Here is a 19737-nt window from a genome sequence, read left to right as displayed (position 1 = left end):
AAATAGGCCTACCACTTTTGATACTTTTTAATTCAGAAATTACAAATGTGATACTTAATTTTAATACTGTATTAGTAAATGTTAACATTAAGATTAATAAATGCTTTTAATAAGGGGTTTTCATTGTTAATGTTAAAAATAGAAACTACTTATAAAGTGTTACCATAATCCAAAATATAAATAAAATCTTAAATTAATTTCCCATACAAGGAGCCTACCTGCGTGCCATCTGTACCAGGTTGGGAAAGCGGCCTTGATTGGTCGTCCAAAATTCGAGAGGGTTATTGCTCGTGGGGATGGGGACTTCTGAGAGATACCCATCTACAGTGTTGCGAAAGTTCACTTTCTACATGAACTAGTTCAAAGTTCAATTCACAAATTTTAAAATGAACTAGTTCAGTTCATAGTTCAAACTACAAAATTGAGTTCATAGTTCTTTTTTTCCATATGTTGCTGCAAGCTATTATTTTTTCACAATTATTGCCACAGCCCATATAGAAACACAGACAGCAATTATTTTATCAGTTTTAACAATGAAGCTATGCGTCAGATTTCATCTTCATGTCATATCCAATTTTGAATCCTTATCCAACCAGGGTTTACATTAGCATTGAGGGGACAGCATTTCCCCCTTGTTGCTTTAATGTTTTGTCTCCCATTCTCACCGACCTTGTCATAAACATCATAAAATTCTTTTAAATGATCATACGCCTTCTTGCTACATGCTGCTGTCGCCTTTTTTTTCTTTTCTTTGTTTTTTTTTTTTTTTGATGACGCGTCACGCATGCGGCGGACGGCGGTGCGACACTGGTGGCTGGTGTTGCCAGATAGGGTGTTTTTTCGCTACATATTAAGACCCGTTTACGGTGTGTTTTAGCCGGGTTTTCGCCTGGAAAGCTCTATAGAAATCTGGCACCCTATTGAACGAAGTTAACCTGAGAGAGCGTGCCGTTCACAGACACCAGAATGAACAAGTTGACAGTAACGTTCATCAGGCATTAATACAGCACGTTCAGTTCACGTTCGCCCAAAATATGAACGAGTTCATTCATGAACTATCGTTCAATGAACGCGTTCAGGCACAACACTGCCCATCTAACTGTTGAGCGGTCGAGCTTGTCCTCTGTCTTGTAAATGGGTTATTCTCTTGGAGGATCTCATCGAACATGTCAGACAGCGAGACTGTGCGCGGCTCATCTGTAGTACGAGCCTGTTTACTCTCTGCTCTCTGTTTTCATCTACTGCGCTGTGCATCACCTGACCATCTCCATCACCTAGCGGCTTTCCCAAATCCAGAACAATGTCTGCAAACGGCCGTTTTTGTCTCTTTATCTGACACTTTTTAAAGTGCTTCCACACTGCTGACAAGTTTGCTGCATAAAGCGCGCGCCTCTCACTCTACGCGGGTTATTTGATTGCGTCATTAAAAACCTCATTTTTCGGCAAAATTTATTCGGCCTTTTTACTTAAGTGTTTTTTTGGCTATTTTCGGCCGAATAATTTCGGTTGCCGAACATTCGGTGCTTCCCTACATAATATAGGGCTGCAACTAACATTTTGAAAAAATACAGTGCTTAACAATTTATTAGACCACCTGTCATAATAGAGAAAACACAAATATTTTAGGAATCTGTCAAAAAAAAAAAAAAGAAGTTAATCTAAAAGTGTTATTGTCATTTATTGGGCAAATAACAAACCAAAACAAGTAAACTGTATTTATTCACATAATAACACAAATGGCCTCCTTTGCCTTTGATAACAGCTTGCATGCTTGCTGGCATTGTTTATGTACTTTTTGACTAATTGGTTATCTGAATAATAAAAAAAAAACATTATAAAGCACTTGACTATTTGTTCTTCCTTTCTTTCATAGATAACAGACATAATTATATTATAGCATTAGAAATAGCCTACTACTATAACTAAAGTGCTTACGCATATTTGAGGATGAACCAATACAGAATGCAAAAAAATAGATTTCGGTAATTACCAGTAACTGTTAGTTAAGAGCTGCAATGGCACAAACCTTACAAAACTGGTTAAAAACCTTACATGCTTTTGTTTGAATAAATTTGTTTATCGCTGTAGGCAATATAGTTTAAATCTCTAGATCAAACAAAGAATTATTAAAGATTATTAAGACAAATAAAAATAAAAAAATATTTTGATCACAGTCACATTCTCCTCTTACTGTCATTTATTTTTCCTGTAAAAGCATCTCATATTTATATTCAGACAATAACATGCTGCTGTCCCTTCGCAGTTCCTAGTACTCTCATAAATTACTCCCATCTCATGTTGAATTTCAAACATAAATTTAATGTTCAACAACGGATATTTCAGCACAGTGAATGTTTTTGCGCTGAACAGTGTCTCCCTCTCTACTGTGTTTCAGTAGAGATTTCAATTTAACCCAGACTGTCAGAACGGGCCGTTATACAAATATGGAAAGGCTTGCATGAATTTGTGACATTTACACATAAGGATATGTGTAATATATCTAACAAAGTTTTTTGTGCTGAGGACGCACACGTCTCTGTCAAAGTGAATGACAGGGCAAGCCATAATGCTAATGCATCAGCTTGACGCATAAAAATAAAGATTCCCAATGTTTTAGGCAGCCTGGATCACATACTATTTTTATATTTTTAGATGCATTTTTGTGCATAGAAATGCATTATTCAGTGCTGTAACATCTTGCAACCGGCTGAAGTTGGACGTGCAGTATGGACAGACACGACTAATCAATGAGAATCTTTGTCGATGATTTTCATTATCGATAATAATCGGTTTTATCAATTAGTTGTTGCAGCCCTAAAATGAAGCATTTTTCATTGCTGCTTTCTCTGAATAAACAGCTTTCGAAAGGCAGCTCGCATGTTTGCATCCTTCTGTAATTCATAGCAGATTCACAGCAGACAACGGGACATTCTGCGTGCGCACAACTGTGATGCTAAATCTAACAGGACTATGAGTTCAATAATACAGAGAATGGGGGGGGGGGGTTCAATATCTGATCAAACTCAAGTCCGACCAAGCAATAGAAACAAGTGTTACAACACACTTATACAAGTGACAGTTTACAGGAGTGTCAGACAGCATCTGAGATCTGATCGGCTGACACATACGAGGCGGGTGGGATGAGACTGGTGCCAGGCAAGGGAATTCAGCCCTCGAGGAATTCATTACTGCAAACGTTACCCATGATAATGAGGGGAAGGGAGAGAGAATGAGGGAGAGAAAACACACAGCGTTTCTGCACTGAAATTCTCTTTTAGTTGAGACTTGAAAGAGAAACATACAGCCTCGCCCAGCAGACTCTCCCTACTGGATTGAGCTGCTTGTGAGGAAATGAGAACCACCAGATGACCTCACACTTATTTAAGCTCTTCCAACAAATCAACTACACACTGTCCGAAGGGGAGTGGCTTAATATAGAAAGAGGAGGGGTTTAGAATGGGTTTGGGGAGGAGTCCACAGAGAGGATATAATTTCGGGAAGATGGGTCAAATTTCTCAAAGACTTTTTTCTTTCTGGTTTAATTTTATCCGGTCTCTTTTTTTCTCTCTCCACAGACACAGAATGAAAGAGATATGTTGGAAGAGAGTACCAGACGTTTTTTTTTTTTTTACTTGACCTTATTCAAAACCCCTATGCAATGCATTTAGGGTTAATGTTAGGTTGATATCTAAAAAACACACTTAAACTCAACATGAAATGTTGATTGCAACTCACTTCCAGATGACATTTCCAAATCAAACAGGACATTCGACAAGGACATTCAAAAGTTTCTTCTTCTTAGGCCCTTGGCGTCTTTCTGGAGCATAGGCCATCAACAACTGTCCTCCATCACTATCTGTTCTGTGTTACCAATCACCATCCAAAACCACGCCCCCTGAACGCATTTATGTTCAAAGACCAGAATACCAGAGATGACATTACTACAACAAGCTACATCAGTGGCTCCCAATTCCGGTCCATGTTCTGAAGTGAAGTAAATCTCTGTTTCAGGGAGTAGGGAGCAATGAGCACGGTGTAGGGATCATATCGATTGGAACTAGGGATGTCAAATTTCGATTATTTCCATGATCGATCGATCATAGTCTTCATTTACGCGGCTTTGTTCTGGTTTGCCGGTTGGTCACGAATTTCCACAAATTCAGTATATTTAGGCATTGTTTCTTTTCCTAAATCTTCATAGTCTAACCCTCTAATTTCCCAGGTTTATTTTATTATCTTTCGCTTTTAATAACTGTTTTCGCATCTCTTACTGTGGTAAACATGGGAAGGGAAATCAAAGATTTCATGAATTAAGAATTCGTTCGATTTATTAATTTGTTCCCTTATTTCACTTAAATCATGGGTTATTTAGGGAACAAAATTAATGAAACATGGACAATTGCCACATTAATAATTCGTAGGAATGAATTAACAAGTTGTAGGAATGAATAGACTACCTGTCCTGTCACTGTGTCCCGCAGCCCTGCAAAGCGCACGATATAAAACAGTCATCTGATGAAATGATTAGTAACTACATTTCTATTGCATTTAATGTTGAAGAACTTTTATGTTGTTTCTATTTTAATGTACTTTAAAGTTTAAATCACATTAAAAGCTTAATTTGTACATTGTGAATGAATGATGATGCTTTTATATATCGTCACCGTCAATCACAGCCGCTCGCACGTGTTGAGTGCGCATGAGCCGACAATGAATCGGTTAACCGACCATCGATAGCCTTAATCGATTGCATCTCTTATCGACAATTAATCGATCATCGATTAATCGTTGACATCCCTAATTGGAACACAGTTCATACACACAGCTCACTTCTAACAAATTGGTCATCTGAATTGGGTGTGTTAACTAATCAAGACATGCAAAATATGTGCACAAGGACTACATCATGTGTCATTCACCAGATAAAAAAAACTTTAAAAGTACTACAATACCAAGAAGTATTTCTCTAGTTCACATTGGCCACAATTATTGCAACATCCTTTCCCCAAGAAAACAGTTCTGAATTTTCACTTATAATGCCTGAAGAGTTTGGAGAACACCTGACAAGAGATCAGTTACATTTCCTTCATGTAGAATCTCTCCAGATCCTTCAGATTCCCAGTTCCATGTTGGTGGTGCTTCTCTTCAGTTCACCCCACTTCAGGGTTCAGGTCAGAGGACTAAGAAGGCCATGGCAGAAGCTTCATTGTGTGCTCCGTATGACACATTTGTGCTGAATTTGATGTTTGTTTTGGACCATTTTCAGTTTCTTCTGACCATAGAAGCCAGTCCTGTCTGAAGCTTCAGTCGTGTCCGACAACTGAATATGCTGGAGTTTGTTTTTGGATATTTTAGCATGTGTGGAACTAGAAATGTCCAAATTTGATGCACATCTAATCATTACCAAGTTCAACTAAAAAGTGTATATAATTGCAGCTTAATTTTAACTGATATCATGAACTGGCTGCAGTAGTAGAAAACCCCTTGAATTCCCCTTCTCTTTTTCTCCCCTACTGAAAAAGAGAGTGGCAGTGTCTCTCTGGTTAAGACACAGTTAGGGAGCAGTGGTGTGTGTGCTAACAGTTTGCCATTGCACACTGCTGCAGTGTGATCAATTAAGACAGCTGACTCTCAAGTTTACACCACAGTAAATACCCCCAAAATATCTAGGTTGTAAACAAACACATGCGTACATATATATAGTCTTGTCGACCTCAACATGGTTACCTAATTACACAAAATGTGGAATACATTATAATGGAGCTCGTATCTGTCTGTCTAACATAAAAAGACTTCTTTGCTGCTCACTACACTTGTAAAACATATATCATCATTCGACACAACATGTGGTTAATAAAATGATACTTAATTGTGGATAAATAAAACAAATTCTAGCTCAATAAATATAACTGGACAGATCAGGGCACTGGTAGTTCACAGCAAGCTTTGCATTGAACTTATCAAATCTTACATTTAAAAAAACACATAAAAGTTTGGGAAGTTTGATCGATTGAATTGCATTGTTATAAATAAATTCTAATTTCTATTTAAAATATAATAAAATAGAAAAGTTATGTTAAATTGTAATTTTTCACATTACTGCATTTTTGATCACATTAAATATTTGTAAGAGATTTTCAAAACTTGAAATAAAAAATAAAAATATAAACCAACACTAAACTTCTAAAAACTTGTATTATAGAAATATTGTATAACTAAATTACGTAAGGCACATTATCACATGCCAATTGATAAAAATTGTATCATGAACCACATTGTCTAAACATGACTTCTGGTTGTCATCCTTCCACGTTCAAGTAGTATAGTTATATTCTTATTCTGCTCCACTGCAGCAGTATGCATGAGTGTGAGTGTCACTTTTGAAAGGGCACCGGCCCCACAGGGGGGCCCCCTGCCTGAGACCCGCCGCCTGCCATCCATCACAACAATACAGTTAGCAAAAACACTCAGCTGCAACCTGACAAAACCCACAGTTATAATCGGTACATCTACAACCTCTAAAGCTAGAGAGGTGAGGAGCTGTGTGGGTAAGAACTGTTAACTCACTGCTTGTTAATACGGTATATTTAAAATGCACTGTTGTTCTTATTCTAATACCACCCTCTTCAGTGTGTCTCTCGTTGTTCAAATTTTTCATTCTGTAGAGTCTTTAAGGCTCAATAAAACAATTTAAGAGTGTCGATAATATACTCTTTCATATGCCCCAAATCCAATTCTACCTATGATTGAAAACACTGGCAGGACAGAGGTGCATTTTATTCTTCTGCACTGTACATCATCCAAAACGAGTCTACAAAATATTCTCTCTTGGAATAAAATACTGAGGACTACCACCTGAAAGCACATGAAAAAACATCATCAAGAAACAACAAAGCAGATGAGACAGATGAGATTTAAATGCAAGTTAGAAATAGGAAATTTTCCAATCTGCTTTGTGGAAACCGCACCCACTAAAACCCCATCATACTGTCTGACGTTCCCCAAGGCTCACCCTCGGGTCCTTTTCTAATTTGTTGTTCATGCTGAATTTGGTGTTTGAAGCACATCAGCAGAGTTAAAACATCTTTACATTAGGAACAAAGGATTTGCTCTCAAATGGATCATCAGGTCCTTTTAGATTTTTAGTAATGACCTTCAACTTGACTTTTTCAGGTAACACATTGCCAGGCTCAATTATCCCCCTTCAATAGATTTCAAAGGTTTTCTTTAGAAGCATAAAAGCGGTATAATTAGCAGGAGCCCTCGCTCATGCAATGTGCCAAACACAAAGCAGCTCAGTAGCTGCTAACTTCTTTGGCTGTCCTTACAGTTGTCTCTCATCTCTGTTGATCCTTCTTTCCTTTCACACACATACAGAAAAAAGAGACGCTCTCACACATCCTAATACTGCTCACCAGCCGAGCTTGAGCCATGTGTGAAAGCCCTCTGTGTCTCTGTCTAACTCTTATTCTGGTAAAACACACGAGTCGAAAGGATAAACAACTTTTTTTCTCCTCATATGCGTACTCTGAAACATAACTAGTAGCTGGAGAAAAACATGAAATGAGAAGGGGACACATTTCAAATGAGCCAACAAAAGAAAAAAGAAAATCAGTTTTAAACCTAATTTCCCCTCAGTTTAATTGAAATTCACCTAAAAATATAATAAACAATTTATATTTTGGATATGATCCATGTGACTCAACTCTGTGTAATATTTAATTACAAAACCATAGGAAATAATACATTCAGCTGTTTCCAAGTTAATTATGAATAAATGGCACATGAAAAATTAAGCCATCAATTTCTAATATTTTTAATTGCCAGCAATGACTTGAGTCATATTTCACTTCAAAAAGCAGTGAGTACATTTAAACTAAGCTCCAACTGTTCAGAAATCATGAAGACGGCTAAACAAGAGAGAGTAAAGCACAATGAGATGTTTGATTATTATGACCAGACACAAACAAAGACCCGTTTAAGACCTGCCGTGCTGAGTCACCTAGCATCCCTCTCCCCTGTGACCTCATCACAAAGTTAATACAAAACAGATTGGGGCGACAGTGTCCTTCCCGTAGTCCAGCAGAGTTCAAAGTTACAGAAATAAACTAATCCCTAAAAAGTCTGGCATCCATCATAACGAAGCCAATCAAAACCCCCAGTTACACATAACACCCACCCTATAAAAGTTAACTTCAATGAACTGGCCCCTAAACGGGCCTGAACAAACACACAAAAGTGCCTTCAGCAGAGCCAATTAAGATCAAGTCTTCTTTTAACTTGTCAAGCAACTGAAGGAAATGAAATGCAATGCATAGGATGAAGTTACCAGAACATTTCTAGCAATTCCATCCTTAAAAGTCAAGATGGAGTGGATCAGTGGAGCATCACATCTTTTAACTGTATTCTGATGTACAGGTGATACACATAATGAAAAAATAATTTAAAAAAACAGCAATCAGTTATTGATTGAATGGAGATCTGAATGTGAGCTTGCAGTCGACTGTATTAAAGGAGTGAGATTTAAGTAAGCTAAAATATTGGACAAGTGTATCATGCCTCATCTGAGAGAAGTGTTGTTTCATAGGTTACGATAGGGTTAGGGTTGTCTCACAAAAATATCACAAGATCAAATTAAAAAGAAAATTAGCATGCAGTGATGAGTCATTCATAATAAGATCACTAAAATGTCTTCATGAATGATCATTTTTCATACAATAAAAGATTTAATTTGATAGACTTTTTAACTAAAGTAAAGCATCACAAACCAGAGAGATATCCAACAGAGGCTCAAAAACGATGCAGCTGGAAAACTCATTAGCATCTAATTTGTTGACTATCTTAAAGGTTTTGTTCAGGTTAAGTAATGCAAATCAATGATAATCTAGCAAAAACAAATGTTTCAAAGCTGAAAATGCAGAACCTATTGTTACAGCAAATAAATATTTGGTGAGCTCTTCAAACAGGTTTGTCACATACTAGTGCTATTGCGTGGCTCTGACTGCTGTATGCAAAGACATGTTACAAAGTATGCTCATATATGTTTGCAAAGTTAATTTTACATGGGTTTGCAGTTTCTTTCCCTCTCCAAGTATCGTAATTGCCTTTAAAATTTGACAATTCATAGAAATGGACTGTATTTATGTTTTCAGAAGCGTCATTAAACACAGGATGAACCACGGTTCAAACATGCGCACAAACTGTGGGTGGCTAACCATATGGTTCTTATTTTTTGTATGGAAATTTTTTTCCCCCTACGGAGTAAATGTATGAGATTGCATGACAGAGTGTGTAGGATTGTATAGTTATGGAACCTGCATGCGGCTATAAAACTAAGACCTACCGACACTCTGCCACCCAATTACCTGATGTAGACAACAGTGGTGTTCCGTCCATATATGTGAATGTGCCGCATACCCAGGCTAATTAATATAAACATAATTATAAGTTGATCCCTTGTCATTTGAGATGTGACTTAAAGCTTAAAAGAGGGTTGGGAATAAGTGTGTAAAATTATTTATTTAAAAACAACTGTAATTTTCTGTAAATCTAGTCAGTGACGGAAGCTTCCAGGCAAGCAGTTTCTCTGCAGCTTTCTCGCCTCCGCTCTGCCGCTATGACTCTTCAGGATTGTAGGGTGTTCTCAGTGTTTTTCTGGTATAGGGCTGATTTCATGCACGAGGTAAGCTGTCCGAGAAGAAAAATGCACTAGCTGTTGCTGCCAGATCTCGATTGCCGAAAATTACATTTTGTTTTAATGAAAAACTAACTCGACTAAATCATATGGAGAAAAAAAACATCATGTGTAACTGTAACTGTAAGTGTATATTTTCATGCTTTCTAAAGCAAAGCAAATTTCAAAAGTCCACAAAAAAAAAAAAATCTGGTAATAGACAATGTTGAAGAAGTTTTTGTCAATATGCCTAAGTGGTAAATAATAATGGGAAAATTATTATTTGTATTTTGAATGGTCTATTATTGGAGTAGTGTCACCGGGGAGGGAGTTTTATCTCCCATTCATTGAGAATAAAAAAAATAATGAATAAATAAGTTAATTAATTAATTAATAAGAAAAAATTCAGTCTATGCAGAGTGGGGGAATTGCCCATCTCCCCATCCTCTGAATATTCAATGTCCTCTGAATATCATAATGTAACTACGTTTAAACGTTATTTGGGGGGTTTTACTTAGAAAAAGTTTTCTAGCATTTAAATTACTATGGATAAACATGAAATGTTAAAAAAAAGGATTAGAGATTAATTTTTATTTAAAAATAAGGTAGGAATGTGCATACTTTTAAATCGACACCTGCCATGGTGTTTTCCTTTTGGAGTGTGTCCTAAAAGCAATGAGGAGGGGGTGGGGGGTATGGTCTTAATCTTAGCACTCAGCATACCCGGTTAAAAAAAAGTCACCGCCAGCCACTGGTAGACACACACACACCACTGAATATTCTACAACTAGTGTTAATGTACACACACCAGAATGTGACAGGGAATAAAATTCAAATAGTTAAATAAGCTGCGAATGGTCATTTATTTTTTAAAAAGCAGGATGTGAAGCACTGTAAGAGACGAAGTGTGAGACTTTCTCCTCTGAACGCAGCCTTTGTTTCAGGCAACATCTGAAACAGGAAGGATTTTACACTGCATGTGTTTACACCTCTTGAATAATTGGGAGGAAGTCTCTGTTCAAATTCGGCTGAGTGCTGTAATGTGCAAACGGATCCCCAACAGAGGCTTTCTGTCACTGCAAACAAACTGACTCTTCACACTCCGGGATTTCCACTGTACATCTGCGATGACGTCTGCAAAGCACTGTCACACTGCATGAAAGCATTTTTAAGATGTAATCACTGAAACTGAATAAAACAATTCACCATACTAAAATGTCTAAAGCAGATCGACAGGATGTTTTCATTGGTTTATGGTATTTTTTTTATCAAATAAATGCAACCTTTGTGAGCATCAGAGACTTTCTAAAACATTAAACACTTCTTACTGCTCCTGAACTTCTGATGGTAGTGTACATACTGGTGTTTTCAAACAAAACAATCACATAAACACTAACACTTAATGACAGAGAGTGTGCGGAAAATGGTATTGTAAAATTAAATTACCACTTCTTTGGTGAAAAAACACCCAGAATGCAAAATAAAACCCCTCTAACATCTACTTTCATTATCTATATGGATTCAGCTCAGTGCCAGTAATTGCTGTGCTTTCACTACCTCACTAGGGTTTCATTATATCACAGTTTCAAAGAACTGCACAAGGAATTAGAAGAATATTAAATGAGTGATAAAACATAGTATTGAAGCATAATATCATTCTAAACAGAATAATAATAGGGATGTAACAATGCACCGTGAGCCGGTTGAAATCGATACAAATACGTGACAGTTAAAATCGGTTGAGATATTAAATGAATTGCGAGTTGTGGGTAGGAGTTTATATGAATGTATCTCTGAGGGGAATTGATTGTCTTTAGAAAAGTTTAGATGATATTTTTTGTTTCATATGTATAATGCATGTCAAAGCAGCATTCATCAATAGGGTCAAGCGCTGCATACTTTGTTTAAAATTCAGTGGTTGCCTCTAACTGAATGGAAACAGCACAGACAAAGATTTCTTTTATTTGTGTTATTTATTAGATTTTGTTTTAAAATTTTATGTTGTGGCCAAGTGCTTGGAGAGTTTAACTCCTAACCCTAGGGTTGTGGTTTCGAGTCTCGGGCCGACAATACCACGATTTAGGTGCCCTTGAGCAAGGCATTGAACCCCCAACTGCTCCCCGGGTGCTGCAGCATAAATGTCTGCCCACTGCTCCAGGTGTGTGTTCAAAGTGTGTGTGTGTGTTCACTGCTGTGTGTGTGCACTCTGGATGGGTTAAATGCAGAGCACGAATTCGGAGTATGGGTCACCATACTTGGCTGAATGTCCCTTCACTTCACTTCACATCCTTGTTCCCATTAAGCTCATATCAAGTTTTATTTTAAAACCTTGTTTATTTTTAGGGAAACTTTTAAAGAATAATTGTAAAAGTATATTTTTTTGAAGGTACCCCCTTGCAGTGTTTAAAAAAAAAAATTAACACTAAAATCCAGCAACAAGGCATTCAAGTCGAGTCAGTTATATATTCATAGTGAAGTGTCATTTAAGCAAATTTCAAAATCTATACTAGTCCACGTTCAGCTAAGTAACACATTCAAAAATCTAATAAAACAAACCAATAAAATATTTAATTCATGGAGATGAACACAGAAGAAACCTCTTTTTAAATGGATTTCAACTTATCTATCATATCTTAAGCCTGGAATACATTGAACAATTTTTGCACTGATTTTCCACAGATTTACAGTCTGGAGAAGCTGATGCTAGTTGCAAAAGGTCAGAGCAAGTCTGAAGATTACAGAATCTATAAAAAAATCAATTAACAAAGTGACAACCATCAGTTAATATTTAAAGTACGTTTATGAAGTATTTACATAGACATTCAATGTAAAAGAGTTTAAAAACATCACACTGAGCTTAATTGGAGCAACAATATTTTTTTTATATACATTTAATGTAATAATTATTAAAATGACAAGATTTTGCTAAATAAATAGTCTAGGTCATGTATTAAGTTCATACATATTTTAATATGAACAACTATTATAAACAATATCTATGAAATTATACTTTTTATTATGGATGCCACACTGAAGCTGTGATTTTTTATAATAGTGGATCCTTAAGCTCACCTTAAAAAAAAATGAAATCTTGCGTGAGAGATAGCCTATGGAATCGAAAACCAATAATCGAAAAAATATACTTTGAGACATACTGATAAACTAACGTTAAATATAAAAATACTGTATTTAAAACAGCTAGTTCATATATATTAAGGCGCAACTGTCATATCGCGTGTCCTGTGACAAATTTGCCACATCTGCACATGGAAGTTATCAGTCTAAATGTTCTGGTGAAAATCAATAGTAGATTTCATTTAAAGTCCAACAGTTTAACTCTAATATTGTACATAAACGAACATGTTAAGTATAAAGTATTCAAAACAGGTAAGTTCATATATTTGGAGCAAAGTTCATTTGAATTGATGCATTAAGCGATCCAGACGTAAACTTCTTCCATTTATACTTAAGAAAGCGTATGCTGATTTTCCACTCTGTAACAAACAAGTGAACAGACAATTGCACAGAATTGCACAGAATTATTGCACGTCTGGCTGTCTTTATATTCTTTTATTGGTGGATTGCACAGGTTCGAATAGCAGTGGGCTTCTTCAAACTGCCTGCACATGTGCAATTGTGCTTTTGAAGCCTACTGACTGACACTTGACTGCCTGTTTAAAATATTGCACATATATAGGCCATTCAGATTTCTTGTTAAAGTGCAATGAAATACTATATCTGCAGACAAACTATGTCTGTTTGTAAATGGAGACTCATTCACCGGCTACAGACTCATCCTCTTTTGCGTCCACCCCTTTAAGAGATAAAAGAGCCATAGGCTAATGCTGAAAAAGATGTAGAGAACAGAGACGGGGATAAAACCAGACACGAGGTCATGAGCAGCTAATCATCTTGTCGGTAGTAATGCACTCAAGCCTGTGATCACCACAGGGTCATCCGTACTACACGCACCTGAGAGAGGGGTGTGTGGCGGTGCGTTTTAACTTAGCAGACGAGTCTGTTTGTGCTCTCGGTCTGAGTCCTTCACCTCTTGGATGCTGGTACGAGGTCTGACACAGAAAAATAGATGTAAAACACATTATTTCCTGAACAAAAGTTCTCACGTGTTATTCCTTTCCTTCAGATTTTACCCTCCTCTACTTCCACACAGCAGCCTTTCAGCACCCAGCAGTCCATTATTCACTGTAAAAATGCCACTTTCAGTACCCCATTCTCATCAAAATGCTACACTTATGCATCCTTCAACACCAAACCTTCACCTTTTCATTTCTGCTTGTCTCCTTTTCTTTTTGCCTCCACTTCACATCTCTGCAAAATCTCCCAGTGTCCTTCTCTAGCCATTAAAGAGGTCCATTTTATATTTCTCTTCCTGCTCTTCTCTAAACCACTCCATTTCCCCATTTGAATCACTTCACTCGTGCAGTCTAGTTTGTAGTGTAAGTGTCCCTGAGGATAATTTAAGCTTTTCAAACAAAATACATGCATTATACCAAAAATACAAAACAGCCAAATAAAGGTTTTGTTCCTCTTCATCATGTTCAATAGGTCTAGCATGTCTTTTACCCAGCAGCCGGATGTTTCTTACCTACTGGTGATGAGGCAGAGATGTGGCATCATGTGGCAGCCTTTCTCTCCCTCCAACAGAAGTTCACAGCTCCACAGATTCTGAGGACTGAGTCTATGAGTTTTGATTTTTTTTAATGATTCAGAAAGAGATCTAAGAAAAGAAGCAGAAGAAAAGAGAATTGTGAAAATGCTGTGAGGTCATCGAGACATGTCATGAAATGAGAGTACAGATAAAAGGGAACTGTAAAACTGAAACCACTCGATTTTAGCATCAATTAGGAGCAAACATAAAAAAAACAATGCTATGAATAGTTTTATAATAAAATGTACATTTCATACAGAACACAGAACACTGTGCAACTGAATTTGATTTGTACTTTATATCTGAAATCTGGCCACAAACCAAATGACATGGTTATTCATCACAAAAGGTCTGAAAGAAAGCTGCAGTTATGCAACACTTGAGTAACGAAAACTGTAAAAGTATTATTATAAAACAGAATTTTATAATAACATTCTTGACTGAGCACAAACTTTACATGCTTTTCTCCATCGTGAAATCAGCCCACAATAATGCTAAAATGTCTTGCCAAAGCGCTTGGTGATCAGGTATCTAAGGCGGAGGAACAGATCAAGGAGAGTTGATCGGTTCTGAAGCACTGAAGGACTCGGACCAGTTCAGAAATCAATCCCATCATCCCCTAGACATGACATCAAACACAAGCTCAGCTCAAACTGCTCTCCACTACCAGGGAAGCCCAAATCTCCCCAGCTCAACACCATTATCATCCAAAAACCTGCTCACAGCGATCCTGAGGGCTGGATTCTTCATTTCCTTCAGTTAGTATCTGTGTGTGTGTGTGTGTGTGTCCAGTATAGTACAGCAGGTGTAGGTGTGAATTGAGAGAGTTCTGGGTCACATGATGCACTCATCATTGAATTCCTGAATTAAGCCCTTTTAAGATGACTCATGTCATTGAACTGCAACGCTTTGGAGCAAAGCATCAGCTACAGAACTTCCAGTCAAGTGTTTTAGTGTGCCACTCAAAGTTCAGATGACTTCAACAACCCAACTTGCCGCTGACATTTCAAAGCGCAACCAATGATTACCAGCAGATTCACAAGATCTATGCAATCCCTGCATTGCCATCACAGGTTTGCCCCAGATTCATTTTGCCTCAATAATGTTTCACTGTCTCACTGTTGCCTCACTTACATGAAATGTTTCAAACAGTCAAATCAATATGTTTATATATTAAGGGTCTGCTCATATAGTAGAATATTCAATTATTATAAAAAAAAATAATAATAACACTAATCGAATTTAACTACATGTTGATTTGCTGGCCGTAAATGCAGGGAATCCATGACAAATCCTAATAAGCACAAACTAAATGTCAGTTCTAACTAAATGTACTGGGTGCCACTCGATTTTAGCATCAATTAGGAGCAAACATAAAAAAAAAAAAATGCATTTATGCATTTCTAAGGACTTAATTTGGACAACTTTAAAGGCGATTTTCTCAATGTTTAGATTTTTCTAAAGTATCAAGGTTTTCTAATAGTTGTATCTCGCCCAAATGTCCTATCCTAACAAGTCATACATCAATGGAAAGATTATGTATTCAGCTTTCATATAATGTAACAATCTCAATTTCAAATGGACCCTTATGACTAGTTTACATATGTAAATTACTTATGGCACTCATGTCATTGCAAACCTTTATGAATATTTTGTGGATCAAAGCTAAAGTTTTAAAGAATGTTCACTTTTTCATTTAAATAAATGGGAAACGATGCTGTAGAGGTTAAAAAAAAAAAAAAAGGCACAATAAAATGTGCTTGGGTGCTATATTCTAAGTCTGGGTTCAATCTTGCCTCATTGGTAACTAAGGATCCATTCACACAGAACCGTGTTTAGTATACACATACATTTTGTATGGTATAGGAGTTTCATCCGGACGGATCCAGCATTTTGGGAGAGTGAAACCAATAGTTTTTGAAACCATGTCCCAGAGTGAATAAATCTGAAAACACAGCACTTGCATATTCATGTGGACAGCGAATCCGTATATATTCTGAAATGATCACGTCATCACCCCACCACTCGCCCCTAGTCAGAAACTGCTATGTCACGTAACAGAAACAATAATATTAACACTGAACAATTGTCTTTTTATTGACTAACATTAACACAGATTAATACATGTATTGTTCCATATTCATTTGTATACCACATGCAAGGTTTATGCATAAAGTCCAAGTCTACTTCTCTGTTTTTAGTGTATCTCTGCGGCAGAATTACAGCGCCACATGCTGGTCTGGCGTGTATACTAGGGATGTCAACGATTAATCGATGATCGATTAATTGTCGATAAGAGATGCAATCGATTAAGGCTATCGATGGTCGGTTAACCGATTCAATGTTGGGCTGCGTGCGGCTCATGCGCACTCAACACGTGCGAGCGGCTGTGAGTGACGGTGACGATATATAAAAGCATCATCATTCATTCACAATGTACAAATTAAGCTTTTAATATGATTTAAACTTTAAAGTACATTAAAATAGAAACAACATAAAAGTTCTTCAACATTAAAAGCAATAGAAATGTAGTTACTAATCATTTCATCAGATAACTGTTTTATATCGTGCGCTTTGCAGGGCTGCGGGACACAGTGACAGGACAGGTAGTCTATTCATTCCTACAACTTGTTAATTCATTCCTACGAATTATTAATGTGGCAATTGTCCATGTTTCATTAATTAGAGGGTTAGACTATGAAGATTTAGGAAAAGAAACAATGCCTAAATATACTGAATTTGTGGAAATTCGTGACCAACCGGCAAACCAGAACAAAGCCGCGTAAATGAAGACTATGGGGTCCAAAAGCATGGTCGCGATCTAACATTTTCCAGTTAACCTATTATTCGTCTAATAAACAAAGCTTTTATACCACACTTGTCATAATCAGATCTTATCATTTCTAAATAAATAATTGCTGGATTCAAAACAGCGATTAATAGGCGCTGTGACCGACACATTCCTGGAGCATTCACTGCTGTCACTAAACGGTGACGCCGAGCATCGTTCACAAGTTTCTGCATGGACCTGACTAGGGCACAGGTTCTAAGCCCTGGGACAAAATGGGATGCTTTAAGGAAAATTTATAGCCTACTAAGTAATAGGCCCAACATAAAAATAACAATTTGTTTTCATTTTTTTTTTTTTTTTTTTTTTTTTAAATAGGCTATGCGAAATATATCCGACTTAAATAATTAAGATTAACGGATTTAAAACAGAAGTGTGGGCGCTCCATAAGTTCACAAAAAAACAAAACAAAAAGGATGACAACGCATTCTGTTTGTTTGCTTTATTTTACAAGAGCACAAATCTTCTGTTTTTATTGTGAGTGTGTACAAATGAAAGTAAACACTTTTGCGGAAAATATATATATTTTTCTTCTGTCTCAGCTGTTTCGATCGCGCTGGAGCCTGCTGCACACGTATATTCTAGCGATTCAAACTTACATCGCAGTCTGTTCATTATCAAAATAAAATAGTCAACTAAACATTTAAAAGGTTACACTGGTCAGTTTAAATAGACCGTAGAGAGAGTCCTCTCTGCTGTTCCAAGGACGTTTTTGCTCATATGAAGAGGATCATCTTTTCCGTCTATATGTGAATGCGTGTTAAGTACAAGCCTAGTTTACATTATAAATAATAGTTTAACATTCAAATACATTGCGAATATGGAAACATTTCGATTTGTGCCGAATGAGACATGAGCAATAACCTCCAAATAAATCTAGCCAAAGCCGCGCTCGCTCATCCTCGTCTGCACGAATGCACTGTCACGATCTAATGCGCTGTATGCCGGATTTTTAAAAATCTGACATTTTCTAGGACAGAATCCAGCAGGATCAAATTAATGTGAGAAACAGTGTGTTTTGGTGCAGCAGCGCCGATGTAGTTCACTTAATGTGCAGCGCAGTCACACGCGCTCCACATTTCGGATAATTTTATTTTAAATACAATAATGTCAGTTGAAAACATTGCAATTGTGCTTTAAAATACAACAACGAGCACCACAAAACCATTTAAAGATGCGCGTTCAGCGTTCTCCGTGCAGGATTGGAAACTGTCAACAAAGTAAAATGACCTCAAAAGTATGGCGCGCTCTCTTCATTTTATCAAATGATCATAATTGCATCTATTCATTTTATAATCCTGCTACTAGCATTTTATTCAGACTAAAACCTCTTTAATTCAAGTGAGAAAGCGTTTTGTGTGTGTGTGTGGCTTTTGCACATCCTGTCATACCGCTGACTGCGTGCCTGCAATAGACGCATTTTGCAGTATTATGGTTAACGATTAATCGATTAATTGATCTTTAATTTAAACGATGATCGATCATGGAAATAATCGAAATTTGACATCCCTAGTGTATACGACATCATTTTGTGTCGGTTTCGTGGACACAGATATCTCTTAAGATGGGGAGAAAAAAAGATAGAATAGGGAAAGCTCTGGCTTCGTTAGGATGTACCCTAAGTATTTATATTTTTTGGGTGAACCACCCCGACTGTGTATTACTTTCAAATATGATCAAACCGCATATGTCAGTTGCCCTTCCCACAATAAAAAAGCAAACACATTCGATAGGAAGCAGAGAAGGGATTTCAAACCAGTGCAGCTGTGCTACGCTTCACAGAATTCTCACCTCTGCTCTCTGACTGAAGTAGTAAGTTATTATGCCATCTAATGTGCTTTAGACAGCTAATTGCTTGACATGCATGATAATAATTAAAATTGATACTGAGCCTAAGTGTATCTATTTAACACAAAACAATCACAATACTACTGATTTTCATGCCTTTTTCCGCAAAGAGTTGAAAACAAAAACAAGTCTCTTCATCTGACAAAGGATAGATGGAGGTTAGACAGGGCTGCGTCTCAAAATATAGTGTGCTGCCAACATGCCACTCGGCATTTCTGGGTGTCACAGAATCATCTATGATGTCTATCCCATGGTGGGCAGCTCAGTAAATTTTGAAAGACAGCGATAAACACAAATCAGAGACAACAAATAGTTTCCTGATGTACTTCTCACGAACAAACAATACAAAAACAGATCTTCTCAAAGATGGAGGTACAAGCAAACACTTCCTAATCAAGAAGGCAAAAAACTATTCCCAACAAAGAGGCCTGTAAGTTCAATAAAAACAAAGTAGATCAACACTAAAGCCAATTCAGGTTCACACATAATGTGCAGCTCAATCAATATTAGATTCAACAATTAATCAAATAACTATTGCCAAAAGGTGTTCAAGTACCCAAAGCATGATTGTGAGCAGGAGAGATGAGAGAGAGAGATGAAGGGAGAGAGTGGAAGAGACAGAAAGAGACAGATGATCAACTCAGCACTGGACAGCAATCTACTGTTAGAAGAGATCGAAAGATGGAGAAATTCTGACAA

At 37.0% G+C, this 19737-nt stretch overlaps 1 protein-coding gene across 2 annotated transcripts in view; it reads right to left on the bottom strand.

Moving 5' to 3' along the window:
• Window positions 1-19737, bottom strand: part of spop (speckle type BTB/POZ protein) — a 66644-nt gene that overhangs the window by 29564 nt on the left and 17343 nt on the right. The window contains exons 2-3 of one of the 2 annotated variants that reach the window (XM_052543968.1): window positions 14280-14411; window positions 13646-13743 (exon numbers count right to left, since the gene is read on the bottom strand). The gene's annotated coding sequence lies outside the window, so the exon portion shown is untranslated. The remainder of the gene's footprint in view (window positions 1-13645; window positions 13744-14279; window positions 14412-19737) is intronic. The other variant, XM_052543958.1, reaches the window with a different exon arrangement.

This window comes from Carassius gibelio, chromosome A3, assembly GCF_023724105.1.
Source record: "Carassius gibelio isolate Cgi1373 ecotype wild population from Czech Republic chromosome A3, carGib1.2-hapl.c, whole genome shotgun sequence".
In the NCBI taxonomy this organism is placed as follows: domain Eukaryota; kingdom Metazoa; phylum Chordata; class Actinopteri; order Cypriniformes; family Cyprinidae; genus Carassius; species Carassius gibelio.
Note: the sequence above shows the minus strand (reverse complement) of the source record. Positions and strands in the feature narration are given on the sequence as shown.